The sequence below is a fragment of the Pseudonaja textilis genome, chromosome 3 (genome assembly GCF_049901715.1).
Source record: "Pseudonaja textilis isolate UNSWEBS1 chromosome 3, rPseTex1.2, whole genome shotgun sequence".
Classification (NCBI taxonomy): Eukaryota; Metazoa; Chordata; class Lepidosauria; order Squamata; family Elapidae; genus Pseudonaja; species Pseudonaja textilis.
Window position 1 is genome coordinate 111,885,950 of NC_141992.1, and position 26,192 is coordinate 111,912,141.

A 26,192-nucleotide genomic window follows, 5' to 3' on the forward strand; every position below is an offset into this window, starting at 1 on the left:
GCTGCCGCTGTAGATTAGGATCCTTATGCCCTTAATCTACTTTTTTCACGAAGGGATATTGTAGATGGCAGGACTAATGTGGACAGACTTTTGAAATTATCTAAGATTCATGTTTGAGCATCAGCCTACAAGCAGCATTTCTTGGCCACAATGGCAGAGGAATAGGTAGAAATGCTGGAACAAGAATGGTTGATTTAGTGATTGGGATAGTGAAGAGCTGTGATTCCCCTACAACAGAAGCACTTGTTGGGACAATGTTGTCTAGGCCTATTAATGACAGCTGTACAATCCCACATCGGAAAACAACAGGGTCTTTCTATTTTCCTGCCCTCCCCTGAAACTTGCTTTTTTATGAAAGGAAGCATGGATCTGGAAACCTCTACTCGGTGCTTGAATGCAAGAAGTTTGTTTGCTTGACTATCGTTCAGTGCTGCCTTCCTCATGTTGCTGCCCTTTGCACTTGTGGCTGGGGGTGGGGATGGGGCCAAATTGTGCACAAACTGTTCTGAAGCCATGCTTCAATAAAATTGGTCAAGTTGTTTCCCTCACATTTGGTAAAAATGTGATCTGTTCATTATTAGCCCCCTTTTTAATGGAGCCTGAGAAACGGGATGCTGTACACGACGCAGGTTACACAAAGCTAATAAAAACGAGCCACTTAAGCGTGTCAGAATGCCAATCAAAGCCATATACAAGAATATGATATACGCACATCTCTATTGTTTCACATTCAGCTACTTTTATTTTGGTAAGGCAAGCACAAAGGCATGCTTGAAGATTCATGAAAACCTTGCATCTGCTAAAAAAATAATAACGCAAACTGTGCTGTTAGGAATAGTATTTTCTTTGCTCTTGGAACAGCAGTTTCCTAGCACTTCCATAATTGCTGCTGGTGATATCAGCACAAGGGATCCTTCTTTTACTGAGCAGATTCAACCCTCTTCTTTCATCAGCTTATATACCCAAATGCAACAGTGGAACAGCTTACAGAGAAAAGGCTGGGATTAGTCAGCCTTGCCCATCCAAAATCTCGCATCTTCTGCCATTAATACAGGCGGAACATAGCAGGAAAATAGCCTGCTTAAACCCAATTGCATGTTGAACCACAATGGGATACAATCATTGTGTAGGAGGTGCTCAGAAGCAGGGCTGCTAAACTGATCAGATGTAAAACAGGACAAAGCTGCTGCATTTTAAGGCCGTTTTCTCACAGATCATTTAGCTTGTACATTGGCAACCCTAATGTTAATATTGATCTTGCACCCACAATTTAAATAATTGTATACTGATCCTTTTGCATTTTTGGAAAAGAAGTGTCAACTTGCTACCAAAATTGAGTGCAAAATTTCTGTTGCTAAGCAAGGTAATTTGAGTTTTACCCCATTTTAATGACTTTTTGCCACAGCTTTTAAGTGAATCACAGCAATTGTTAAGTTAGTAAGAACTGTTAAATGAATCTGGTTTCCCCATTAACTTTGCTTGTCAGAAGGTTGCAAAAGTGATCACATGATCCTGGAACAGTGCAACTGTCCTAAATCCATGTGAGCTGCCAAGCGACCAAATTTTGATCACGTTGACCATGGCATCATGTGCAATAGACGTTGAAAAATGGTCATAAGTCACTTTTTTCAGTGCCATTGTAATTCAAACATCACTAAATTGTTATAAGTGAAGGATTACCTGCATTGTATCAGCCTCCTCATAGTCTTAACTTTTCTGTGTTCATACCCGTGGTTTTATGTTAGATTCCTGAGAGGTATTATCTGTTCAGTATGTTAAAAGTGGGGGAAAGCAATGTTTTCTGTTAAGAGATCATCGATTAATCAGCACTTTCAAAAGTTTCTCCTCTTCTCAATGACAAGTGAAATGTATTTTATTCCACAGCTTAGACAGCAAAGAGCATTCTGGTCAGCTGTCACTTCAGTATTGCAAGTATTCAGTATCTCTTAAAAGTGAAATGGCCTCTTTTGCATCTAATCTGGTTAGCCACAATATAGCTAATGTGTCAGGTCAAGAGACAGTATTTTCAAGCATAGAGGTAATTGCCTAACTATTTTCAGAAAGAATGCCCTCTACACTTTACAAAAAGAATAGTTACTTGTTGCTTTGAGCAAGAAAAGTTTGGTGATACCGAAAAGGTTTTTTCTACAGTGCAAAGGAAGGTTTTTCACAGACTAGGTTGATTTTTTTTTCCTTTGCGCTGTCATCTGCCAGCATCTTTTCTCAACGCCGGTCTTCTTAAGATTTCGTCTGTAAATTTCTACAAGTAGCTCTTGGTTCAGGAACTTTCGGTGGGCCCGAATTAAATAAAAAGGGCATTTTATCTACTGCTGTTTTGAATGACACTGAAGGGAGGAGAGAGAAAGGAAATAAAGAAAAGACAACTTGCGTTTGTAAGCATAAAGGCGCGGTGAAGGCGTAGCAAAGGGCGCGCGGAACGGAATATAAAGCCGGAATATGCGGGCCTGCTCCGGTAAATCTTCGCATTAGCTGCCGATAACACTCGGGGACTCAAGCGCGCTCACTGCGGCCTAGCGAACCGGGGAGGCCGAGCGTCGTGGCGCGTAATGAAAGCCGCCGGGAAGCTAATTACGCGCCTTTCCTCGCTGCTGGACTTCGTCGGAGAGGAGCGGGATCAAAGCAGGGGAGGCTGCGCCGTGCAGCCACGGCGCTCTGTCATCCCCACCGCCGCTTCTTTCTCCTCCTCCACCTCGGGGCCCTTCTGCTTCTTGTGGAGAGCGCGGCCCCCTTCATTTGCTCCGTTGCCTGCTAGAAAAGCAGGCGAATGTAATTAACGAAAGTTAAGACAACATCTCTGTAATTAGCAGGCCAACTCTGAGCACAAGAAATGGAAATTAGTCACAGGATGCTAAATTAGCCACTGCATACATTACTTGGCGATGGGTACCCTCGGGGACTTCCGCTCGCAGGCTTTGGTGTGAAGCCCCCCTGCATCTCAATAAAGCTGCCTTCCCTGGGTGATTAGGAGCAGCCGAAGGGCTCGCCGAGCACGCGGCAGAATTTGGAATCCGTTCAGGGAGGGGGAGGGAGGCAGAACCCCCAGCCTGCATTTTTTGTTCCAAAATATAAATATATATTTTGAGGCTAATGATTTCTTTTCGTGCTTTTCAAGGTGTTTCAAGATCTCCGCTTTGTCGTCCCCCCACCCATTAATTAGAGCAGAAGTTGAAGAACTTATTTGCCTGACCCCAATTTTTGCACTATTTTCCTGTCTCTGTGCAAGAGAGAAAAAGAGGAGGGGGTGCCAGTTGAAGCAAGGCAGGAAATTGGACTGGAGCAACACATAACATAACATTTGCATCAAAATAATACAACGGGCAAGAGAAAAATCACAATCACATCACTCGGAAGGAAGGAACGGAATACAAATTAAAGAGGAGAATGTAAATTTTGTGCCATTAAGCTTCAATGGCCATTGGAAATGGTGCAAAAGCACAAAGGGTTCTTTTTTTATATATGAGCATCATCCACTTTGATTATTCATACTTGTGTTTCTGCTTGAATTAAAGCAGGAGTGCTAGAGCCTGTTAAAGCAAAAATATTTGAATTGGTAGTGAACTTTCACCTTTGCTTGCATCCATTTACTTTTCAAATGAATACCAGATAAGTTAGTGCATTTTCTAATCGGCTTGTTTTTTCAGTGAGTGCTGCCATTACATACCAATTTCTTTGAGAAGTGCCTCCTAAGAAACATTAAATACTTACAAATAAGGATGTGTCCATCACTTTCAGCTGGTCTGCAAGAGCAGCTTGACTAGTGCTCCAAGCCTCAGCTAGGGAGCTGCAGTTAGTTGCCCCTTTGATTGCCTTGCTTCAGACTTATTACATCTGCTTTTTTGCAAATGAGGCATGCATAGATAAAAGTGGCTGCCCTCAGTTGTTACCATGGTCTTCTTTTGTCAGGTATTACAAAAGCTGAGCCCATCAACATTATGTAGGTGAAGTCATTCCTGCTTTATAGATAGGTGCTGTCCTTTGAAGAAGATACATTAGTTAACATTGCACATGCTGTGTTATATAAACTATTGTTTATATAGCAGAAGAGTTCAGACAACGGAGGAAGCCAAAATCATAATGTGCTTTATGTTGCAGTATGTTTACTGGGAAACTGCATACAATACTCTACAATTCTACCCAGTCCCTGTCTCTATGCTAAGAAAAGCTTCCATAGCTAAATTTCACTCCACCAAATCACTCTTAAAAATGCAGGGACTGAATAGTATTGAAGAGCTGCTTAAACACAGGTTGAAGGTTTCTCCGCATCTCTGATTTATCCACGGATCTCTAACAAATTTTAGCTTAGCTTTTACACACACAAAAAAACCTCTTTGTAGATGGAGGGGCATGCTGAGGTCAATGATTGGATGTTTTGAAGCAGTCACTGTTTTTAGATACTGGCACTGTTGATTTGTGGGCATCAATTGCTTGGCAGAGGAACAGACTGGCTTGTGATGGTTTAAACCACCTTGGAAAAAGATACACCATCATACTATATCTGTAGCATAACAAAGTGTTGTTGAAAATGCCACTTTAGGTGACTTTAAACAAGTACATGGTTATCAGGAATATATCTGTGAGGGGAGTATCGTCCAGAATGTGGTGAGATGTAGCTGTGTTAGGCTCCTATTTAAACTAAACACCTTGCTAATTAAGGTTCATGTGGATGGCAGGAGTTTAAGGGAGGCCATATTGGATCTATAGATCAGAAATTATGATAAATATTCCTCTTGATTTCAAATAGAAACAGACCTAAGAAGATCTAAGATGGCTTCATGATTTCATTCCCAGAGATCTGTAGAGTTGTAATTGCAGGAATGTTCCAATCTCGGATGGCAAACCTCAGAAAAAGAATGTTTCCAAGCAAATACAACTCAGGCAAACAAAGTCACTAATCTAAAGGAGGATTAGAGAGAGGAAGTAAACATATGTTAGACTTTAACTAGAGATAATTAATTGTATGGATTACTATGCTAAACACTAACAAAAGCTAAGCAGTAACCAAAGTTAACCAATGATGGAGGATAATTAAAAATGTGTATAAATGCAAAACTAGACTCCAATAAAGATCATCATGATTCAGTTGTTCATGATCAAACAACTCGACTGCCTCATCATTACAACAAGTGGCGCATGAACAGGGACCCTCTTACTTCGTCCGGCAAGGATTTGGTGCGCCTTCAACCCTTTGTGGTTTTTTCAACCCTTCGGTTTCTGTAAGTATGGGGTCTTCGCTTTCTGAGAAACAAAGGAAGAATGTAGATGAATTAGGCTATTTGTTGAAGAAAAATAATACCGAGGTACCACAGAGAAATCTCTTAAGGCTGGTCCAGGAGATTGCAGCTCAGTGCCTATAGTACTCAGAAAAGGGGTCTTTAAAATTAACTGATTGGAAACGTATTGGGAAAATATTGCATACTGAACCTCGAGCAAAAATAGAAGTTTTACATGTGTGGCATTTATGTAGGCATGCAATTGAAAAAGTTGGTCACAATGAACTTTCTCTTTTAACACCTCCACCTTCACGTTATACTAATGCTGTCATTTGTCCCCCTTCTTCACCTGAATATATGTCTTCAATTCCCTCAGCTCCTGCAGATACAGGGCAAAAGCCTCCTGACTCTATTGTTCAGTCTTCTTTTCAGAAAATGGTAGAGACTTGTAAAAGGGATGCCTCTGTCTCAGGAACAGAACTTGCAGAATTACTGTCTGTTTGTCCAGTACAATATTGTCCTGGTCAGGGGCCACAGCTTGGACTGCAAGTAGCAGAATGGGAGGGTCTGCCATATCAGATCTTAAGAGAGTTAAAAAAGGCAGTTACAGACTATGGGATTAGTGGTAATTTTACAAGAGGACTTGTAGAAGGAATAAAAAATTGTTATACAATGATCCCTGAAGATTGGAAGCAAATATTTCGCATGATTTTAACATCCATGCAATATGTGGTTTGGGAGAGTGAATATATGAGACGTGCTCAAGCTGCTGCTTTAGGATGGGGAGGAGCATTACAGTTGAGCAGCTATTTGGTTCTGGACCATTTGGTACAATTCCTACTCAAGTTGTTCTCCCTCCAGCTACATTAACTATTGTTTCTGAATGTGCCTTTCGTGCTTTTCTTAAGGTACCCCAAACTGGAGAATCTAGAGCAAATTTTTCAAACATTCGACAGAATGCCAATGAGCCTTATGCTGACCTTGTTGAGTGTCTGTCCAAAACAATTAGACAGCAGTTTGATCATCAGGAAGCTGCTGGTGAACTTCTTCGCCAGTTAGCTATTGAAAATGCTAATGCAGATTGTAAAAGAGCTTTTCAGCCGTTAAAGGCTACTGCTCATTACACTCTGGCAGATATGCTGCGAGTCTGCCAGGATATTGGATCACAAACTTATAAAATGCATATGTTAGCAGCTGCTATTCAGAAAGGACAGCGACCAATTGGTAACTGCTTTAAGTGTAAGAAGCCTGCCCACTTTCAAAAGGACTGTCGTTCTACACCTTTTATGCCTCAGAATCGTCCTAAGAAGTGCCCTATTTGTAAAAAGGGATTTCATTGGGCCAATCAATGTCGGTTTTGGTTGGGAAACTTGCCAATGGGTGTGGCACCCACCCAGAATCCAAAGCGTGCCTTTCCCATCACTCTGATTCCTCCAGCAGTCTCTCTCACTCCTCCCCAGCCACAGCCGGTAGCGCTGGGATCGATTTAATCACGCAGGAGGAAATTGAGTTTAAATTTCCCATGGAAGTTAAAATTGTTCCATCTCAATTTAAAGGTCCTCTTCCTTCGGGATTAGTTGGCTTAATTTTGCCTTGTTCTTCTACACACAAAAAGGGCTATTTTGTTGTGCCTGGGGTAATAGATTCAGATTACACTGGTATCCTCATGATTCAGATTTGGGTGAATCTTCCTCAACCTTCCTTGTAATTCTTCTGTTGCTCAATTGCTTCTTCTTCCACATGAAATTCCATCTCCTGGTATAGGTAATCGTGGGGATGCAGGATTTGGATCAATTTCTTTATCTGTAGGCTTACTTCATCAGCTGAACTCCTCTCGTCCTTTGTTAATGCTCTTCCTTAATAAACAACCATTTCAAGGGTTATTGGATACTGGAGCCAATGTTACTGTCATCTCCTCTTTACAGTGGCCAGTACAGGGGCCAAAAATGACAGTTTCTTCATTGTGGGGAATAGGAGGTTCTATAGCTGCTTGGCAGAGTGTTCAAGAAATTAATGTTACAACATCTGCTGGTAAGTCCTTTTTCCTACAACCATATATTCTAGATATTCATACTAGTATTTGGGGCTGTGATATCCTTTCTCTTCTTAATGCCCATTTGATTCTTGATGATGGCTCTTCCTCTTAAATGGCTCTGTTCTACGCCGGTTTGGGTGGAACAATGGCCATTATCAAGGGAAAAATTCGCTGCTTTACAACAATTGGTTCAAGAACAATTGGCTGCTAGTCATATAGAACCTTCTACTAGTCCTTGGAATACTCCTGTTTTTGTTATATGATTTCCGAATCATATCAGATAGCCTTTTTTCAATATGTGGGAAACTTCTTTATTCTTTACCCAAGGATCCTAGAATAGTGGTTACTACTACTTTAAATCCGGCCTTTTCTTCCATTTTTGTGCGAAATCCTATTTCTAAAGCTCTTATAGTCTTTACTGATGGATCACCTACAAGGGGTGTGGTTGTCTGGCAGATTCAACAACAATGGCAGTAAATTTACTGCCACGCAGACTTCAGCTCAACGTGCTAAGCTGGCTGCTGTGATTTTGGCTTTACGATTGTTCAATGACCAACCTATTAACTTGATCGTTGATACTCAATATGTGTATTTAGCTATGCAATCTCTTCCCTTTTCTTATTGTGCTCTCTCTTTGGATAAGAATTTGTTGCAAAGCAATTTAAAATTTCATTATCTCAAGCCCGGGATATTGTCTGTGCTTGTCCAGCTTGTCAGCAACTGGCAGTTCCCTTTCCAGTAGGTGTCAACCACGAGGAACCCAAGCTAATCAAATTTGGCAAATGGATGTAACTCAATTTTCAACCTTTAAGCCATACTGTTATCTTCATACGTCTATTGACACTCATTCACACTTCCTTTGGGCTACTGCTTCAAAACATGAATGTACTTCAGATGTTATTTCTCATTGCCTGTCCTCTTTTGCTGTAATGGGTCGGCCTTCTCAGTTTAAAACTGACAATGGCCCCGCTTATATTAGTAAGGAATTTCAAACCTTTTGTCAGAAATGGAATATTACTTTAGTGCACGGAATTCCTTACAACTCTCAGGGTCAAGCTATAGTTGAGCGAGCTCATCGTACTTTTAAGGCATTGCTTCAGAAACAATTACAAACTGAGTCTGGCCCTTACCATCTGCGAAAGATTCAAAATCTCATTGCTGTAGCATTATATACTTGGAATTATTTAACCTTTTTAGATTCTCTTGCAGACTCACCTGTTAATTTGCATTTTCGAACTACTGAATCTTTAGCAAGGCCTTTGGTAAAGTATTGCCAAGCTCCAAATCCAACCTGGAAAGGCCCTACACCACTGATCACCTGGGGTCACAGTTATGCCGCCGTGGAAGATCCTTCTACTCAACAAACAGTGTGGGTTCCAGCGCGCTGTGTTCGTCCATATCATGACATGGCATCAGGGCCTTCACAACCCGATTCCGGATTTCAATCTTCATCTGAACATGGAAGTCCGTCTTCCAAGGTCAACGCGTCCTCAACCCAACACTTGGGGCCAGGTTAAATCTACTACTTATCAAGCTCAACAACAACTGCAACAGACCTCATTACCTCAGACTCCTGAAAATCTTGTTGCTGCTGTTTTTGCTATTATTACTGCTAACTCTGTTACCATTTTACTTTGTATTTTCTTGTTTATGGTTAATGGTGTTTCTGCTCAGAATGACACTGCTGTGGTTCGTCTTAACCCTAATTTGTGGGTTCGTCATGCCCAATACATGTTTATAACCCATGGCACAAATATTACTTTATACTATGAGCCCCCAATGGCATTTGGTCAAATTTCTTTTACCCCTAACTTGATCAAGTCTTCTACATTTATTGTCTCACAACTACAATCTATTTCACACTCCTGGCTATTTTCTACACCTCCTATGCAACTGAATTCTGTCCGTTGGTGTTACTTGAAAGTTAGTCAATTTACAAGGGGTCTGTGTTTCTGTTGTCACGCTAAACACACTTGGCTTCATAATTGGTCTGATTATGATGCTGCTCAGCACATATTAAAAAAGCTAGGGAATTATAGTTATTGTTCTGACTACTATTGGTTGTCAGGTATCTTTAATTCTTCTTTGCATGGAATTAATATAGCTCCTGATATGTATCCTGACAATTTTCCTATTTTTAATGCCTCTGATCAATCTAATATAGGATCGATATGCACTGGTTGGCAGCTTAAGGATCCTAATATGTGGTTCTTTTTTGATAAATATGCTACTAATGTTCATCCTCAGAATTATCAATGTGCAACTAAAGGTTATTTTACTCTACCTGTTCAAATAGGTACGCTCCCATCAACTCGACAGCGGTGTTCTTCTCTGGGGCCTACATGTAATGATGAAGTCATTATTGACACACAATTGTCTTCTGGTTCTACATTTGGCCGTGCATTGGCAGGGGCCGTTACAGGAGTCCTTACTCTAGGCTCTTATCCTGGCATAATTGCTCAAGAAAACAGACGATCTATTCTTGGTCTCACCTGCTGACTTGAAAAATCCATCAATGCTACCGCTGCTATTATTCGTGATTTTCAGCATGAAATAGAAGACTTAAATCAAGATGTCTTACAGCAGCGTTTTGCCATAGACTATCTTTTAGCCCGTCAGGGAGGGTTCTGTACGTTAGTTGGATGCCATGGATGTGCTGTGCATTTTCATTCTTTGAATAAAACTATTGAGGATGAGCTTGCCAATTTACAATCATACATTCAAAATAATATCCATGCTCATTACTCACCTTTTGAGTGGCTAACCAATTGGCTCCCTGATTGGTCTTGGCTCAGACAGTTTTTCTGTTATGCTATAATTATTATTATTGTACTAATTGCAACCTGTTGTTTTATTCAATGTATTCCAAATTTATTCGCATTGTTTCATCCCGCTTCCCCCTCTCTTAACCCTCTACAATTGCGATACATTTATAAATCTTTGAATCCTCCATTTAAAATAAAAAATGAGGATATGTAGAGTTGTAATTGCAGGAATGTTCCAATCTCGGATGGCAAACCTCAGATAAAGAATGTTTCCAAGCAAATACAACTCAGGCAAACAAAGTCACTAATCTAAAGGAGGATTAGAGAGAGGAAGTAAACAAATGTTAGACTTTAACTAGAGATAATTAATTGTATGGATTACTATGCTAAACAGTAACGAAAGTTAAGCAGTAACCAAAATTAACCAATGATGGAGGATAATTAAAAATGTGTATAAATGCAAGAGTAGACTCCAATAAAGGTAATCATGATTCAGTTGTTCATGATCAAACAACTCGACTGCCTCATGTCGTGGTCTCTCATGAAAAGAAGACACTTCGCAAAGTTGTCTTGGGATGAGAGCCCAGAGAGAACTCCGAAACCCTCTTTTATTAGAAGCAATCTTGTTAACGTAGCAATTTTGTTAATGTCCTATCACAAACGCATTACATCACACAACATGCACTGATCATTCGCATAAAGCATACAAGGCTGCAGAGTTTAAGTTTGCTACAGTTCTGGTTAAGAAATGGCAACAATTTGTCTTTGCTCCTTGCTTCGTGTTCCAGCCAACTACCAGAAGGTTCCGTTGTCCTAGCACGTACACAAAGAACAAAGAATCATAGTTCCCACAGCCTCATCATTACAACAGAGATAATTTTCCTGTACTTCATAGGAACAGTGAAGTATAGCCAACAATTTGGGTTATTGAACAACAATTTCCATGGAACTGAAATTTGATACCAATGCTCCTTAAGAAAGGGACAGGCAACTGTTTTTAATTACTGTAAAATATTCTTAGATTATTTCAGTGAAAGAAATAAGAGGGAGGCAGTGAGGTGTTGCAAAGCAATGATCTGGCAATTTTTTTTTTTCAATCACTCACAAATATCCTCTCTCAACTTTTCAGGAAGTGAATGTAGATAATATTTTTTGTTTCCTGTGCCAGGACTCCTGTTTATAACCACTGGAAACTACCTAGAGTAATCCCTGCAGTTTTCCTGTTAAGGTTTTTTCATCAGTGATTTGCTGTAGCCTCTTTTCCTGAGACAGAGTGACAAGCCCAAGATCACCCAGCAGAACTAGAAATCACTGTTTCCTGCTTTCTAACCTGATGCAACAAACTGGCTTTCTAAATTTGACCCCATAATTAATTGCATTGAAGTACAAAGAGGAACAACAAATTATATGTTTAATATAAAATATTCCTTGTTGAATAAGCGAAGTATTTGCACATTTAAAGAGATGCTTCATATACAGTTGAAAAATCTAGTCAAAATTATGATTAAAAAAAAATCTTGATTATACAAGTTAAATATTGGTGAAATACTGCTTGTTTTATATGGAATGTATTCTGATATGCTGATATTTGCTGTTATCAAAGGTTTCAGAATCAGGTTCATTGTTAATTATTCCTCCTCCTCCTCCTCCTTTCCACTGCACGATGAAGGCCACTTCCACATGTTTCCAACCAATATGGTCCTGAGGTTCTTTTGCCAATTGGGCCCGCAATACTTGTTGATGTAATTGCTCCCTCTTGTTTTACGTTTCTTTCGTGGATGCTTTTTATTAAGTGGGATCCATTCTGTGACTGCCTTGGTCCACCTGCCATCAGTTCTTGCTATGTGACCACTGGTCACTGACTAGCCCATTTCCATTTCAATTCTTTTACTCCCTTGATGATATTGTATACTTTTGTTTGACTCTAATCTATGTGCAGGTCTTTCTATCTTCTCTTGTAGTGCTGAACATATATCTTTCCATGACTCTTTGCGCCACTCATAGCTTTTGTTTCAATTGTGAGGTTAGTGTCCATGTTTCACTGGCATTAGTTAGAGCAGGTAGCACACACTCAAAAACTTTTCAGGCATAGTGGGAGGTTGTTCTTGAAAATTATGCCTAGCTTGCTGAATGCCTGCCAACCACATTCAACACTTAAATTTCCTTTATTGCATCCCCTTCCATTGAGATGTGTTGGCCAAGGTATATGTAATGGTCTACTGTATCTAATTCTTCTCCAGTTATACCAAATTTCTTTCTTTGGTGAATTTATTAAATATAACCTGGCTCTTTTTCAAGTTGGTTTTTAAGCCAAATGGTTATTCTGCTTTGTGCAGGTTTTGTATGTAGCTTTGTAGCTTTTCTGGGTCTGAGAACAACATCATCTGAAATGGTTTAAATAGGTGCCATTGATTTTTATTCCATCTTTTGCCAAATACTTCCTCAAGGCAGGCTGAGGAAAGGATAGGTGATACTGTATCACCTTATCATACACCTGGTTCTATGAGTTCAATCAGCAGTTCTTCTAGTTGAGTGTCCGTTTTCATTGTTCGAATGTTGACCATTCCTATGTCCAAAGTCCAAAGGCAGCTTGATTTAACTGGGTGATTCTTAGCATCCACTATCTTTCACTGATCTTCCCGCTGCCGTGAGTAGTTGTCCTAGGGCCTCTGGGGAATGAGGACTGTTTTTGAGGTTGTATTGGCATGTGGAAGAAATAGAACATAATCTGTCATGCTGATTCAATGCAAGTTGACAGATGTGATCAATGTTAGTCTGGCATATCCATCATGGCCTGTCCATCTTGAGAGATCCTTCTGGACATGTCCAACGACATAGCCCACAATTTCATTTACCTACACAAGCCCCTTTGTCTTGTCAAGGCCTGGATCATAGAAGGAAACCATCAACTTTGGTCAGCTGTGATAATCTTCCTTGCAGGAAAAGCAAAAGCAGCTATGTTAAGTATTTAAGAAGAAAAATACAAAATTAGTATAAAGGTATTGGGCAAAGTTAAATTTATAATATGGTTTGTAGACATTTGAGTTTTCAGAAAATATTCAGGATAAATAAAATTAATTTTGTACTATATTACAGTCTTAAAGTCTGCAGGCATTAGTCTAATCAGGTATAAATGGGATGTTGGGTTTTATCAAGAACTCTTTCAAAGTCCATTGGGGAGATAAATTCTCCAAACTGGAAATAGAGGGGCTTGACTGGACTAAAGTATTTCCATCCTTGCAAGGCTGCACTAGGATTACTGAAATTAGGCATTAACTATTTCCTAGAACGTAAAAAATAATATAAAAATAACCTTGTCCAATTATAAATTCTATTGGAAGTAAAAGAGTATCCAGGCTGGAAAAGATTCTGCTGGTGCAAGAGGAATGACTTGCAAGTCCATGTTCTAAATTCATCTGATCCATGTGATCTTCTCTGCAACATGAACACAGTACAAGATAATCATTTTTCCCATGTGTTGGGTTTTTCTCTGTACATTTCATTGATTTGTAACTTGTTTTGTTTTGAATTCCTCCATAACTGGCATTTTGAGTTTCTTATCTGCCCTTAGAATATGTCAGTGCCTTCTGATCCTTTAACAAGAAAGACATAGTTTCTTTGGAAGTTTTTGTTAAATCAGACATTATCTAATAGGAAGAGTAAAGGAAGCTGTGCATATGTCTTGAGCAATGAATAATTGCCTTGAGGAATATTCCCCTGGACCATTTATGATGAAAAACAGGCCTGGTTGGGGAAAAAAAACCTGTTGATAGATTGAAACTTTTATAAACAGGGCACTACGATTGAAGCTAAATTTATTATCCTCCAACGCAGAGAATTTCATTCACTAAAGCCAAACATGGAACTAATTTTTGAAAGTGTTTAAAATTAATCAGCTCCAAAATTGCAAGCTGATTATTTGGGCAATCAGGTTTCATCATTTGAATGATACTCACTGCCAAACAAATAAGAAATCAAGATGGAATTCCCATATTTCTCTCCCAATTACTTATATTGTATGTATCTTTTGGATATGGCATAATGTACCAGGCTAACACACACACACCCCACTCTATAATATGTATAGTGCATGGCTATATAGAATTCTTCATGGATACTGAAAACGTGTGGAACCTCTGAATGTGCATAGTTCCCACAAACTCCTTCCCCCTTGTCTGTAGTGGCATTACTTTCTTCTCTGGAAGCTCACCCTCTTCTTCTTTCTCTGGTACGAATAACAATGATGTCCTTCTCAAAACTTTCTCTTATTTATGCACCTCAGTTGCCTACAAAGGTGAATGACTCTTTCATCCTTTCTTCCACCAGTGTGAACAGAGTGCAAGAACCCTCCTTAGATGCTTAACTTTTGCACATAATGACAGCTGAAGTATATTCAGGAAGAATATTAACATTCTCCATCACTGTTTAGCATGTGATGGAGTGGATAGAGAGCCATTTGCCTGTCTTTATGTGAGTAACTTATGTGATGTGGATGTGGGTGGAATACTCTTATGCTGTTCACTGGGAGAAGAAAATGATTAAAAACTATTGATCTGTGTCTTATAAGAGTAGCTCATTAGTCATTACCATATTCCAGACCTTGTTTTTAATTCCTGTTCCTTTCAAAATATGGTTCATAATAAAAAATAATGCAGCCTGATATGTCCAACTCCAATTATAGTTAGACGGAACTAATAATAATAGCAATAGCAATTGCACTTATCTAATTGCACTACCTACATCACCATACTGCTTTACAACACTCTCTGAGCAGTTTATAAATGGCAGCATATTGCCCCCAACAATCTGGGCCTTTATTTTACTGACCTCAGAAGGATGGAATCAACCTTGAGCTGATCAGGATCAACTCCTGGCTACAAGCAGAGTAAGCCTGCAATTCTGCATTCTAACCACTGTGTCACTAGGGCTCACTAAGTTAAAGTTAATTGTAATTATTTGACTTACTGTGCAAACTCAGCAAAGTCTGTCCCTGGTTAGGAAGTTTGGCTGACCGTTTGTGGAAGGGTTCCTGGATTTTGTATGACAAGTTAAAAATTATGCAGGTGAAGTTTTTCTGATCACTTCATTGCCAAAATAGACAAATCATAGAAACAGAATGCCTGTTTTACCACGCAGTTGTGAAAGACACCAGAAAAGAAAGTTTGATGGTTATACATACCTAGAGAGGCAAATATCAATATGATTTCCACTTTCAGGTCAAAATCAAATAATGATTTTTCACATTATTTTTTTATCTTAGATGCAGCAGAACATCTGAGTCTGTAGAGTGGGAGTCTGAAGGTCTCAAACATCCTTTCCTAAAAGATCTCTGGGTTCACCCATTGTCCCAGGATTCTGCTTCAAGTTAGAAGCTAGGTAGCTCCTGCTACCATATCTAACTTCTAGGAGGTGCCTCATTTGGCATTAGTGCGCCCTGTTTGTCTTTCAGGTGATTGAAAGGTCAGCAAGGGGGGGGGGGACTGAAAATAATGTCACCTTACAGAAACAGAATGTAGATACTAGAGCAAGGATTCCCAAACTGTGAGATGTATCTTCCCCTTGAGGAACTGCAGAAAGAGTCCAGTGTAGGTGTGAAGAACCTTTAGTTGCACATTGTTACAATAATCCACCTCTCCCAAAGTGTTCGTTTTGGTGTATGGAGTTTTAGGGAAGATCAACATTATACTAAAAAAGTGTAATGCAAAAGGTTCTAACCCATCTTTCCCAACTTACCCAGATATAAATAAAATCAACTTTATTAAAAAAAAAGAAAGAAAAAGAAATTGTATAAAACCAGTTTTAATTTTATTTAAAGTGCAAACGTAATGTAATGCTCCAAGAAGACCACATGATGGTGCTGGCCTGATATAGAGAAAATTCTGACCTAAAGTCTCCATAAACAAGAGATAGGATGGAAAGTCCTAAGTCACGATTCTGGAGTCCAGTTTGAAATAGGAATTCGGGCTGAGATTTAAGTACAAAGGAATTAGAACCTTGGGTTTGTGTATCATAAAATTACATTAAGCGCTTAACAGAGTTCTCACTTATGGTGAGAATTCATGGTGAAGTAGTCTCCCTTGAAGGAGCAGGGACACCATGGTGGCAAGGATTGGCAACCAGATGATGGATTCTGGCTGTCCCAATATTTCCGGATAAAGGAAATATCGTATTTACACTGTGCTCCTCATGAGTAAACTTCAGGAACCGAGGCTTTTGCGGTAAGCTCATGAGCAGCCAGGAATTGAGGGATTTCTATTGAGCTCATAGTCATAGTGCAGGCTACAGGGACACAAGGTTTGCACAGCCTCATTTCTTAAATACTTTCAGATATAATTAATTTACATCTAAAGATATATTTTTTCAATGGTAGGTTAAGAAAGCTCCTGTTGATAGTCAACTTTCTTTCTGAATTACAAAGGGGGAGAAGGTGTTGAAGATTTAAAAACTTATAGTAAAAAGCTAAACAAGAAGTGAACATCAGAAAGTTCAAAATGAATGAAGGGGATAGTTATTTTGAAAAACTAATTTTTCATGAAAATGCTTTTGAACAAATTTTAATTAAAATAAACAAACCTGAGCTGCATGGGAATGTATTTTTTGTTGTTTGTTTACTATTAAAGAGTGCAACTATTGGTGGATTTTACAAAACAAAAGATAAAGCTAATATAAGCCAAACAGAAATTATAGACAAATAGTTGGAAAAAGAACTAGATAATCTGTCTCTATTGGAAAGAGAAGGAATATTGTTTAAGATTTAGAATACTTCCAGAGGATTCTGGTGAAGGTGTTAGAGAAAAAGATATTAAAGCTTTAGCAGATTTTTTGGATTACCATAGGGAGACACTGTATTAAAGGATAACATGGCCATACAAAAAGCATTCATCAATATTATTCCAACTTATATAAAGGAAGTGACATCTCTCTGGAGAAAATATATGAATATCTAAAGAAAAAAATTATCAAGGATTACAGAGAAACAGAGGCTGACTATAAATGGACCTATAACAACAAGGGAAACTTCTGAAGCTATAAAAAAATATTAAACCAGGAAAAGTGCCTGGACCAAATGGATTATCTGGTTCTCATTATAAATGTTTGGAAACGAACTTTTACAACCTTTACAAAACATGACGAACTCTATCGTACAGGGAAGATAAGAGAATTGGAAAGAGGCCAATACCTAAAGACATACAATATTTGACTTTAACAAGAAACTATAGGCCAATATCATTATTGACTAATAACTACAAGTTGTTCACAACAATTTCTGAAAATACTTTTGCAAGAATTTATTCATGAGGAACAATGTGAGTTTTTACCTATAAGATAAAAGATAACATTAGAAATGTGTTGGACTTTTTTTGGAATATTGAAGCAATATAATGAAAAACAAGGCATGTTGATTTTCTTAGCTATAGAAATGGCCTTTGACAAATTAAATTTGGCTTTTATGTTCCAAAGTTTTGAAATATTTTTGAAAGAAAGAGCTTTTCCTGCTGTGGGCCCCATTATTTGGAACATCCTGCCACTGAAGGTAAGGTCTGCCCCCATCCATTTGATCTTCCAAAAGGTTATTTAAATGTGTTTCTGCTGGCTGGCTTGAAGCCCATGTTGTAGACAAGAAATAAGAGGTTTGGACAAATGACTAACTTATTGTGAGACATTAGAATTCTGTCAAGGGGAATGTAAAATAAAATAAAGAGAAGAACTGGTGGCAAAGGAATGTAGTTGTTAATGGTTTTCTTAGCTACTTTAAAAGCATTTAAAGTAGACAAAATAATGTAAGGTTTTGAACATTGTAAGAATGGGTTTTAAATATAAGTGTGTACAGATTTTGAATATGTAGTTGCTAAAAGTATAGCCTTTTACTGAAATTTGACACAGAACATGAACAAATGAAAGTAAGTACGATAAAGTGGATTAAAGTTGGTTATAATATACAGATTAGACAACGGGAAAATGTATGGATAAAAGATTAAAATTGTCTAGACGCTATACTGTATAAAGAAACTTCAAATTTATGTTGGAAATATAAACAAAAATGGACATTTACTCATGGTTTGAACATGTAAAAAAGCTAGAAAATTTTAAATTCAAATATACCCACTGATTCAAAGGATTTTATACAACAAGCACAAATATACAAGAAGACCAAAAGTTTTTGGGGAATTAATGGACAAACAGATGGAAAAAAATCATGGGACCTTGTTTTTGTATATGCCAGTTGCAGTGAGAATATTTTATGCACAAATGTAGAAAGATTCGGCATCACCCAGAATCAAAGAATGGTTGGTGAAGGTGACAGAAGTTGCAAAGATGGATAAATTGGTTTTTTATTATCAAAGTCAATGTCTATTTCTGATGAACTTGAGATTTATGGTTTGATGACTAAACAGAATAGATTGTACAAAGAAGACGGGTTTGACGGGGTTTGAATTATATGCAACTAACCAGGACGAAGGGTCATAATAGATGAACAAACAGGTCAGTTATGCAAAACAGGTCAGTTGATCAGTTAAGCTGTTCCACAGGATGACCAGCTAGGTAGAATTACTTTAGCATTGTGTAAGACTACATCTATCTTAAATTATATCTCTGGCATTAGATGATTAGGTCAAATAAGTTCTCACCTTCCATTAATCTAGTTAGGGATCTTTTGGAAACAGGCCCTTTGTGAAATTCAACTTCATGTTTTGTTTCAAATTCACTTTCCAAGAAATAAACATGAAAATGGTGAAACTTTATGAAATGTTCCAGGACAAATTATTGAGGGGGCTATATCTGTGAAAGCCTTTTATGTATTTGTTACAGAACCTCGGTTGGGTGCCATGTGGCAGACTGATAGTTTACTAACAATTATTTGAACACTGATCCAGTCAGACACTGAAAAGCAATTATTCTACAGTTTTGTTACTCCATTTCACCATCATACCAGCATACTGTGAACGGTTCAAGTCGGTTTATACGATAAATTGCTGAGGTTCAAAACTGGGGCTCTTCTGAACTTTTTAACCTTCTATAAAAGGAAAGAATTCTAAAAGCAATGGATAAAATTCAATTAACTGAGATGACAGAAAATAATCTACTGAGCAAACACATCAGGCAATTGGAAGCTTTCATAAAGGAAATAACCTATTTCTTTCCTTGTTATCTAATGATACAGGAGTTTATTTCTCTCGCAGCAGTTAGATAGCTACCTAATATTTCCTAAATGCTTTGGCAAGTAATTATCACAGACTAATTCATTCAGTTCCATACTTGAGACAGATTATTAATAACTAATTGTTGTATTCCGAGGTCATATACATATGTGTTTATGGATACCTATGTATCACTTGATCTGGTTAATGCTTATGTTCTATGTATATGGTACTATGGAGAACTGGAAATTGATAGAGAGAAATTGCTATTTTGAGCATGCGTTGATAGAAAATACTGAGATTGAATTTGCACCTTACCTGTCTAACTCTAAAACTGCATTTTCTTCTAAAGTGGAGACATTCAGAAATGTTTTCATAATGACATAATAGAGAGTTAAGACAGAACTGAGAGGGAGGAAGGTAGGTAAGTACAGTTCCAAGGAATGCTACCCAAATGTATACTTCTCCATATGCCTACATTTTCACAGTGTTTTTCTCAATACATATATTGTACTTGTTCCTCTAATGCATATTGTTTAAAATAAAGCCCTATTCATTGTACTCACAGAAAAGATGGTGGATTATTGGTAAAATTTTTGGTACCAAATTATTTGAATTTGCTTTTTAGAACTTGACCTGAATTACAGCAGCAATGCTTTATGGTGTGGATACTGTGAAAATTTGCCACATCAACATGCAGTCAGACTACTCCTTGCATTGTATAATTGCTTTGATTGATGTTGCAATCAGGTTTGCTAAAGGAAATTCCAAACTGTGTAATTGTGAGCCTGGTCCTGAATTGGTTTCGGCTCATTAATGAAAGCATTACCCATAATTATTATGACTAAAAAGCATTTTATATGCACAGTGACACACTTCAGGGTGTGCGATCATTGTGTCATAGACACACTTCTCAGATACTGGTAGCACTTGAACTTTGACCTGGCTCTCACCATTTCATCTCAGGCATGCTTTGGTGGCATTATGGGCTTATACTCTCTGCTGATGTCTGAAGTAGTCCCATAGGCTGTGCCGTTGCTTATGGCCAAGGTGAATGAGAGGTGCTTGGTTGCTATGTATTTGTAAGAGAGCAACATACCAGTTTCTTAAAGAGTTTGAGTGAAAGAGATGCTCATTTGACCTCTATTCATAATATGTCAATAATGATGAACATTTAAAAAAAATAGAATAAATCCATAAACTACCTAACATTTAGCTTCTGGTGAAAGTGGGGAGGGGCAAAATGAGATTGTAAGAACTGCTCTGAACGTTGCTTTGTCCCACCTCCATGTCTACTCTGGTTGCCATGATTGCTTTGTCAATGTCCTCAACTCAGGAATTTCAAGTATCTCCTTCACAATCTCCCATACCATTCAGGTGAGAAAGTTCCTCACAGAAAATCTCCCCTTCCACCACTCTATTCCCATCTGATTTTCAGTTTTACTGAACTATAGGAATCTCCATTCTGAAAGTCATTTGTTGTGTTTTATTGGCACGCAGGAGCTATAGTTAGATCTGGATGAATGTGTCAGCATAATTTCATCTTGAAAGCTAGGGTTTCCTTTTCCCTTTCAGTCATTTCTGATGTTATCTCCTTTTTTAAATCCACTATGAGACGTGGGCAGAATCAGGCATCAAGCATGAATGATAGATTTGGAGTGTCTTCCCTTAGTCTTTTTCCTTTGTTCAATCATGTCTGATTCTTGGAAATTGCCTGGATAAGTCCCTGGAGTTTTCAGAAGTGGTTTGCCATTGCTTCTTTCCTAGGGCTGAGAGAAAGTGACTGGCCCAAGGTCATCTACCAGCTTTGTGCATAAGGTGGGCCTAGAATTCCACATCTCCCTCTTTCCTTAACCACTACACAAAACTGGCTCTCCTTGATCTGTCTCCTGATATGCTAACTCAGATCTTATCTAATAGTATAAATAGTTTTATCTTCACACTTTTTACAAGTTACTTGGTAAGTTACTTGGCATCGTTGACATCATTTAAAATATTGGTGTCCTTTTAACAAATCGTGTGCAAATGAAAGAAATCTATGCCCAGCATATAGGAAACAAATGGATAATTTGAACACCCGATAGGGAAAGCAAATATAACATTGTGGGTATTGTGGAAGCCTGGTGGAATCTACCTTGTGATTGGAATGTACTGTATATTTTGTTTAAAATAACCTGACCCAATAATAAGAGAATGTGGGGAACATTATATGCAAATTATGACTACTGTATGGAAATTAATGACACTAAGGGTGAAAATCCTGCTAAAAGCATCCAGGGGAAAATTAACTGGAGGATGTGTAGAAAGACACTGCTGTAGGCATGTGCTATTGGCCACCCACCAAACAGAAGATATAGCTGAAAGCTTCACAAATCAGATGACCTTGATGCCCTAGAACCTCATTACTATGGTAATGGAATATTTCAATTCCCCATATCAATTGGGGATCAAAGCAAGAGGGAGCCAACAAGTTCTTCATGTGCCTTGCAGACAACTTTATCATCTGAAAGATGGAAGGGAGAACAAGGGAATCGGCTGTACTGAATTTAACATTAAGAGAGAGGAAATAGTAAGATATTGTAGGAACTTTGGGAGAAAATGACAATCTGACTCTAGAATTCATCATATTGTGGGCAGGGAGAACTGGAAGTAATCTAATTAGTGTTCTAAACTGTGAGAGAGCTGACTTCAGTAAGTTGAAGAAAAAAATAGGAACAATTCCATATTATAAATCCTGAAGAAAAAAACAACAATCCAGGAGGGTTGGAAAATTCTGAAATAGGAGATAATTATGGCCAATTAATTACAGACAATACCAAAGAGAAAGAAAAATGAAATATACTTGATAAAATCAGTGTGGTTGCATAAAAAACTTTCCAATAAACTAGGAAACAAAAAGGACATTACAAACAAAAAGAATGGAATATAACAAAAACACAATATTCATATTTACCTGTAGAAGAGTTCATTGCTTAATTTTTTGTTGTATACTCTCAGAGTCTAGTGAGATGAGCAGCTGTATAAATTAGACAAATAAATAAATAGAAAGCTTAGAACTTAAACATAGGATGGAATTTAAAGATAAATACAAAAAGGAATCTTCTTCCACCCACATTACTGAAGTTCATTATTCATTCAAGAGAGATAAATGGAAACATATCTGAAGATGTTTAAATGGCTGTTGTAATAAATTGGAAGTCAAGAAAACATATTACTGGATACTTACTCATAGGGAACATTTGGAGGCAATTGTATATGATTTCTGTAGTGAACACTTTATCACATAGCGTAACCTTGCCGTTGTAAATGGTGCAAATGTACATATAATTTTATATATAACATAACACAACAAACATAAACAACACAACACAACATAACATATGCAAGCAATCATGGCAAATATATGTAGCTCAGGTGTAGGATTAGGTTGAAGCTTCATTCTCCAAGCTTGTGGGTTGGTCTCCAAACATTTCGTTACCAGGCTCAGTAAAATCTTCAGTAGGGTTTGGGGGATGTCAGCATCAGTGTTCTTCTGTTTATAAGAGCTTCAGGTGTGGTTGTGTCAAGTGAGGGTCTTGTGATGGGTCAGCTGTCAGTTATCAGTGAGTCTTGTGATGGGTCTAGTGATAAGAATACATCAGGTCAGGATCATTGGGAGTTGAATTGCTGGTGTGGGGGAAGGGTTGCATGGGTTAGTTGAAGGTCAGTGCTGTCTCTGCTTGGCTGTGCAGTTGATCTGGATTCTGAGGGGTTTGTAGGCTGGTTGTAGGTCAGTGTGTCTGTTGATGGAATTGTTTGTGGAATGCCAGGCTTTGATGAACTCACGGGTGTGGCAGGTGGTAGCATCACCATTATTTTTTTGTGTTGCTCCAATCAAACTGATGCTGTTTGGTGTCAGTGTGGGTAGAGGTTAAGGATTTGGGATCATGGTGTTTCACTGCCGGCCAGTGTTTGTAGATTCTGGTTTTTAATTGATGTGGTATCTATCCCTTGTAGAATTGGTTGCAATGGTTACAATTGATTTTGTAGATTACACTGTTTCTTTCATCCTTCAATATTTTGTCCTTGGTTCTGGATAATTCCTGGCAGCTTTATGGGCTATTCCTATTCCAATGGGTTGGAGGATTATGTGAGATCATCAACTCTATCAATTGTTTAAATAAAATAAATTCCAATTTTGTATTACCTATCATGCTATGCATCTAAAGGAGTTGGTATAGAATATTAAATATAACATAGGAATATGCTATGTATACAAATCATATATCCCACATCAGTGGAGAAATGAAGTTGTCCCAGATTCTTGGTTTTACTGGATTTGTCTGTAAGCTTTTTTGATGGTAAATTGTTGGCTACTTTTGCTCTTTTAGCTCCATTCTGGATTTTTTTTCCTCCATGGTGGCACTACAATCATGGAAGACAAATAATGTTTGTACTTCAGGAGGCCAATCCATTCTTGGGAAATCTAGGGTGCTTTATGTACAAGCATGTCAGTATGATGGATTTGTTATTTGTCTAGGTCTAAAAAGCACACTTGGGATGTGTTTGTATCATTATGCATGACTTTGGCTAGCAGTATTTGGAAAACAGTGGACAATCTTCCCCTCTGTTTCCTAAGCATGCAGGTCCTGAATTGTGATCCATACACTTTCTTTTTATTAGCCAGAAGCTGGACCTTACTGCCTACAGCAAACACAATCCAAAACAACAGTATTGAAATTCTGTTGTAATGTACTTTATCATTATTTTCTTCATGCAGAATTCCACTTTAAAAAACAAAACAAAAGGCAAATAGGGATCTCTTCCTGGTATTAGAACCAGGAAGGGGACATCTCCCAGTGATATTAATTAAAACAAATACCTACACAAACACCTACACCTATACTTACACATACACACATTCAGTAAATAAAAAGGTATAAGAAATGTTTGATTCCTTTAAAATATTTATTTTGTTTATATCAAAATAAATGTAGAGTAATACATTTTACTAAAATCTCCCTATAGTTGCAATAATATGGTTACATTTGTAATCAATGTGGCTTGTTCATATTTATTTCCACTTGTTCTGATAAGTAGATAAATTAATCAGAGAATTTAACAACAGAGTTCCCTAATCTCTCTTTGTCTTGGAAAATGGGAGACATTGAACAAGAGACCCCTTTCAACACCTGTTTCAGAAAGTAAGACACCATTCCACCATTTATCCTTTTCTACCTCCTCTTTTCTGCAAAAATAAAGCCACAAAGTACAGACTATCATCAACTGGGAAATTAAGTCTGCCATACACCAAGGCAAAGAGAAATCATGGTTGATGCAAGTCTGGAGAAGCTATCCAACCAAGCAGTATCTCACAGCAAGGAATTTCTTTCAGGAGTATCACACCACTTATCATCTCAGAGCATGTGATTGATTCTCAAGTAGCAGTCTTGAGCTGTTGGCTCCTGTAAAGCAGAAGTGTTTCAAGATGACCTCCTCTAGCATCAGCACTGAATTATTTCTGTCATGTAGATGGTAGGACATAGACTCTCCTGGCTCCTTTAAGATATTTATGTATACACTGAGCTATGCGTTTTTCAGAGCTTTGAATTTGTTTTGAAAATGCTTATTTGTATTGAACAATGCATATTGTTATTAGTGTTATTAAAACTTAAATATAAAGATATTCAACTTTTGAAAACCCTGTAAAAATATTCAAGCACTGTCTAAAAGGGCATTCATGAATAGATCCTATAGGTATAAGTAATCAGCAGTTTTATTCAGGATGACTTTACTGTTTCAGTAATGTGTCTTCTGGGTATAGAGTGCAGTTGTTATTCATAGGATCCAGAACAGCCCTGAAGCATCCTGTTTTTCCTCAGTCTCCTTTAATCCATCTGCCAGTTGGGGGCATGCTGAGACAATGGAAAAGCATTTATATATTTGTGAAGACTCTCATGCCACTAAATAAAACATTTTCATTTTCAGCAATTTTTCTGCAGGATTAATTCCAGATTTTAACAAATATTTACTTTAAAACAGTATTTTAAACTGATACATTGTATTATGTTTTTCATATGGAAATATTTTTTAAAAATCATACAAGTGAGTTTTTTAAAAAATAAGAACAACTATTTTTAAACCAGTGCAGTTGAAGTAATGCAAGGAACAATGGTGAGTTTCAGTTTAAGCCCTTTCATGACTGCAATGGTTTTGAGTGAAACATCTGACTCATTCACTGCCAAGTAATATAACAACATACTGCAAGGAAGTGAAATTGAAGTTTGGTTAATATTTGGTAAAACCTTCTTGATAAATAATGAAAGATCCAACAAAAGGAGCAGCACCAGGCAACCATAAGCCACTTAATTGCTTACCAACAAATTTAAAATTATTAACTGATATGGTAGCTGATGCAATCCAAAAGCATCTGGCTGAAAACAAGCTCTTTCATCTGTGTAGAAAGGAAACTGCCCAAATAGCAGAGATCTGAAAGATCAACTCCTAACTGACAAGGTGATTTTGTACAAGAAGGAAGAACAACTTAAATGTATTGGATTGATTACAAGAAGGCATTTGACTCCCTGCCATATGACTGGATAACCAAATGCCTAAAAATAACATAATAGAAACACCAGAAGCTTTGTGCAAAGTCCATGGCACAATGGAAGACACAGTTGCTGGTCAATGGTGATAAATTGGGAGAGGTTAATTTCAAGAGAGAAATATTTCAAGGAAACTCACTCTCACCACTACTGTCTGTCAGTGCATTGATTACTCTGTCAACAATACTGAACAAATCAGGGCCTGGCTATCAAACATCAAACATCTTGGTAGTCTATCCCACCTATTCATTACAGGGACCGCCTGAAGTTGTTAATTGGAAAACACCATCTGCTGCTCAACACTCTCCAAATAATTGGTGAAAACTGAAGGAATCTAGATGCCCTATGGAAATAACATCAAGAGTCTGGATGAAGATGACTTCCGGTTTGAAGGGCTTCGGCGACAGACAGAAATCCGCGATCGTGCGTGGTTTCTT

The 26,192-nt window shown here is 38.0% G+C and overlaps 1 long non-coding RNA gene across 10 annotated transcripts in view; it reads right to left on the minus strand.

Annotated features, from left to right (window-relative positions):
- Positions 1 to 26,192, minus strand: part of LOC113436527 (uncharacterized) — a 156,458-nt gene that overhangs the window by 76,508 nt on the left and 53,758 nt on the right. For 5 of the 10 annotated variants that reach the window (XR_015743057.1, XR_015743055.1, XR_015743053.1 and 2 more), the window contains exon 3: positions 22,125 to 22,187. This is a non-coding gene — a long non-coding RNA (uncharacterized LOC113436527). Of the gene's footprint in view, positions 1 to 1,680; positions 2,770 to 11,425; positions 13,467 to 14,996; positions 15,061 to 22,124; positions 22,188 to 24,097; positions 25,066 to 26,192 lie in introns of those variants that run through there. The other 5 variants (XR_015743060.1, XR_015743059.1, XR_015743058.1 and 2 more) reach the window with 5 other exon arrangements.